Below are 4,657 nucleotides of genomic sequence, written 5' to 3'. Positions count from 1 at the left end.
ACGTGGTTGATTTTACTTTTCTATTGCATTTGGCGTATTTACACATGAAATGTCATTTCCAGCCTTTAGAAGCTGTTAAATGCTTAAAAACCTCATTTACAGCCTTTAGAGGCTCTGAAACGCTTAAAACCACGTTCCTATGGAAGAGACTGTAACTTCGATTTAGAAGCTTTCCAATACAAATCTCACAGTAATATATGTGCGAGGCAGCCTAGCGATGAATAAAATGTGGTTGATTTCACTTTTCTATTGCATTTGGCCTATTAAACATGAAATGTCATTTCCAGCCTTGAGAAGCTGTTAAACGCTTCAAAACCTCATTTACAGCCTTTTCAGCCTCTGAAACGCTTAAAACCACGTTCGCAAGGAAGAGACTGTAACTTGGGTTTAGAAGCTTTCCAATACAAATTTCACAGCAATATATGTGCGAGGCAGCCTAGCGATGAATAATACGTGGTTGATTTCACTTTTCTATTGCATTTGGCCTATTTACACATGAAATGTCATTTCCAGCCTTGAGAAGCTGTTAAATGCTTCAAAACGTCATTTACAGCATTTTCAGGCTCTAAAACGCTTAAAACCACGTTCGCAAGGAAGAGACTGTAACTTGGGTTTAGAAGCTTTCCAATACAAATTTCACAGTAATATATGTGCGAGGCAGCCTAACTATAAATAATATGGGGTTGATTTCACTTTTCTATTTCATTTGGCCTATTTACACATGAAATGTCATTTCCAGCCTTGAGAAGCTGTTAAACGCTTCAAAACCTCATTTACAGCCTTTTCAGGCTCTGAAACGCTTAAAACCACGTTCGCAAGGAAGAGACTGTAACTTGGGTTTAGAAGCTTTCCAATACAAATTTCACAGTAATATATGTGCGAGGCAGCCTAGCGATGAATAATATGTGGTTGATTTCACTTTTCTATTGCATTTGGCCTATTTACACATGAAATGTCATTTCAGGCCTTGAGAAGCTGTTAAACGCTTCAAAACGTAATTTACAGCCTTTTCAGGCTCTGAAACGCTTAAAACCACGTTCACAAGGAAGAGACTGTAACTTGGGATTATAAGCTTTCCAATACAAATTTCACAGTAATATATATGCGAGGCAGCCTAACGAAAAATAATACGTGGTTGATTTTACTTTTCTATTGCATTTGGCCTATTTACACATGAAATGTCATTTCCAGCCTTGAGAAGCTGTTAAATGCTTAAAAACCTCATTTACAGCCTTTAGAGGCTCTGAAACGCTTAAAACCACGTTCCTATGGAAGAGACTGTAACTTCGATTTAGAAGCTTTCCAATACAAATCTCACAGTAATATATGTGCGAGGCAGCCTAGCGATGAATAAAATGTGGTTGATTTCACTTTTCTATTGCATTTGGCCTATTAACACATGAAATGTCCTTTCCAGCCTTGAGAAGGGGTTAAACTCTTCAAAACCTAATTTACAGCCTTTCCAGGCTCTGAAAGGCTTAAAACCATATTCGCATGGAAGGGACTGTAACTTCGGTTTAGAAGCTTTTCAAGACAAATCTCACAGTATTATATGTGCGAGGCAGCCTAGCGATGAATAATATGTGGTTGATTTCACTTTTCTATTGCATTAGGCCTATTTACACATGAAATGTCATTTCCACCTTGAGAAGCTGTTAAACGTTTCAAACCCTCATTTGCAGCCTTTTCAGGCTCTGAAACGCTGACAACCATGTTCGCATGGAAGAGACTCTAACTTCGATTTAGAAGCTTTCCAATACAAATATCACAGTAATATATGTGCGAGGCAGCCTAACGATAAATAATAAGTGGTTGATTTTACTTTTCTATTGCATTTGGCCTATTTACACATGAAATGTCAATTCCAGCCTTGAGAAGCGGTTAAACGCTTCAAAACCTCATTTACAGCCTTTCCAGGCTCTGAAACGCTTATAACCACGTTCGCATGGAAGACACTGTAACTTCGGTTTAGAAGCTTTCCAATACAAATATCACAGTAATATATGTGCGAGGCAGCCTAGCGATGAATAATATGTGGTCGATTTCACTTTTCTATTGCATTTGGCCTATTTACACATGAAATGTCATTTCCAGCCTTAAGAAGCTGTTAAACGCTTCAAAACGTCATTTACAGCCTTTTCAGGCTCTAGAAACGCTTAAAACCACGTTTGCATGGAAGAGACTGTAACTACGGTTTAGAAGCTTTCCAAAACAAATCAAACCGTAATATATGTGCGAAGCAGCCTAACGATGAATAACATGTGGTTGATTTCACTTTTCTATTGCATTTGGCCTATTTACACAATAAATGTCATTTCCAGCCTTGAGAAGCTGTTAAACGCTTCAAAACCTCATTTACAGCCTTTTCAGGCTATGAAACGCTTAAAACCACGTTCGCATGGAAGACACTGTAACTTCAGTTTAGAAGCTTTCCAATACAAATCTCAGAGTAATATATGTGCGAGGCAGCCTAACGAAAAATAACACGTGGTTGATTTTACTTTTCTATTGCATTTGGCCTATTTACACATGAAATGTCATTTCCAGCCTTTAGAAGCTGTTAAATGCTTAAAAACCTCATTTACAGCCTTTAGAGGCTCTGAAACGCTTAAAACCACGTTCCTATGGAAGAGACTGTAACTTCGATTTAGAAGCTTTCCAATACAAATCTCACAGTAATATATGTGCGAGGCAGCCTAGCGATGAATAAAATGTGGTTGATTTCACTTTTCTATTGCATTTGGCCTATTAAACATGAAATGTTATTTCCAGCCTTGAGAAGCTGTTAAACGCTTCAAAACCTCATTTACAGCCTTTTCAGGCTCTGAAACGCTTAAAACCACGTTCGCAAGGAAGAGACTGTAACTTGGGTTTAGAAGCTTTCCAATACAAATTTCACAGTAATATATGTGCGAGGCAGCCTAGCGATGAATAATACGTGGTTGATTTCACTTTTCTATTGCATTTGGCCTATTTACACATGAAATGTCATTTCCAGCCTTGAGAAGCTGTTAAATGCTTCAAAACGTCATTTACAGCATTTTCAGGCTCTAAAACGCTTAAAACCACGTTCGCAAGGAAGAGACTGTAACTTGGGTTTAGAAGCTTTCCAATACAAATTTCACAGTAATATATGTGCGAGGCAGCCTAACTATAAATAATATGGGGTTGATTTCACTTTTCTATTGCATTTGGCCTATTTACACATGAAATGTCATTTCCAGCCTTGAGAAGCTGTTAAACGCTTCAAAACCTCATTTACAGCCTTTTCAGGCTCTGAAACGCTTAAAACCACGTTCGCAAGGAAGAGACTGTAACTTGGGTTTAGAAGCTTTCCAATACAAATTTCACAGTAATATATGTGCGAGGCAGCCTAGCGATGAATAATAATTGGTTGATTTCACTTTTCTATTGCATTTGGCCTGTTTACACATGAAATGTCATTTCCAGCCTTAAGAAGCTGTTAAACGCTTCAAAACCCTCATTTACAGCCTTTTCAGGCTCTGAAACGCTTAAAACCACGTTCGCATGGAAGACACTATAACTTCAGTTTAGAAGCTTTCCAATACAAATCTCACAGTAATATATTGGCGAGGCAGCCTAACGATAAATAATATGTGGTTGATTTCACTTTTCTATTGCATTTGGCCTATTTACACATGAAATTTCATTTCAAGCCTTTAGAAGCTGTTAAACCCTTCAAAACCTCATTTATAGCCTTTTCAGGGTCTGAAACGCTTAAAACCACGTTCGCATTGAAGAAACTGTAACTTTGGTTAAGAAGCTTTCCAATGCAAATCTCACAGTAATATATGTGCAAGGCAGCCTAGCGATGAATAATATGTGGTTGATTTAACTTTTCCATTGCATTTGGACTGTTAACACATCAAATGTCATTTCCAGCCTTGAGAAGCTGTTAAACGCCTCAAAACCTCATTTACAGCCTTTTCAGGCTCTGAAACGCTTAAAACCATGTTCGCATGGAAGGGACTGTAACTTCGGTTTAGAAGCTTTTCAAGACAAATCTCACAGTATTATATGTGCGAGGCAGCCTAGCGATGAATAATATGTGGTTGATTTTACTTTTATATTGCATTTGGCCTATTTACACATGAAATGTCATTTCCAGCCTTGAGAAGCTGTTAAACGCTTCAAAACCTCATTTACAGCCTTTTCAGGCTCTGAAACGCTTAAAACCACGTTCGCAAGGAAGAGACTGTAACTTGGGTTTAGAAGCTTCCAATACAAATTTCACAGTAATATATGTGCGAGGCAGCCTAACGATAAATAATATGTTTGATTTCACTTTCTATTGCATTTGGCCTATTTACACATGAAATGTCATTTCCAGCCTTGAGAAGCTGTTAAACGCTTCAAAACCTAATTTACAGCCTTTTTAGGCTCTGAAACGCTTAAAACCACGTTCGCATGGAAGAGACTGTAACTTCGATTTAGAAGCTTTCCAATACAAATCTAACAGTAATATATGTGCGAGGCAGCCTAGCGATGAATAAAATGTGGTTGATTTCACTTTTCTATTGCATTTGGCCTATTAACACATGAAATGTCATTTCCAGCCTTGAGAAGCGGTTTAACGCTTCAAAACCTCATTACCAGCCTTTCCAGGCTCTGAAACGCTTAAAACCATGTTCGCATG

Source organism: Echiichthys vipera (genome assembly GCF_963691815.1).
Source record: "Echiichthys vipera genome assembly, chromosome: 5".
Lineage (NCBI taxonomy): Eukaryota > Metazoa > Chordata > Actinopteri > Perciformes > Trachinidae > Echiichthys > Echiichthys vipera.
The sequence above is the reverse complement of the archived record's forward strand: the minus strand, read 5'-3'. Positions refer to the sequence as shown.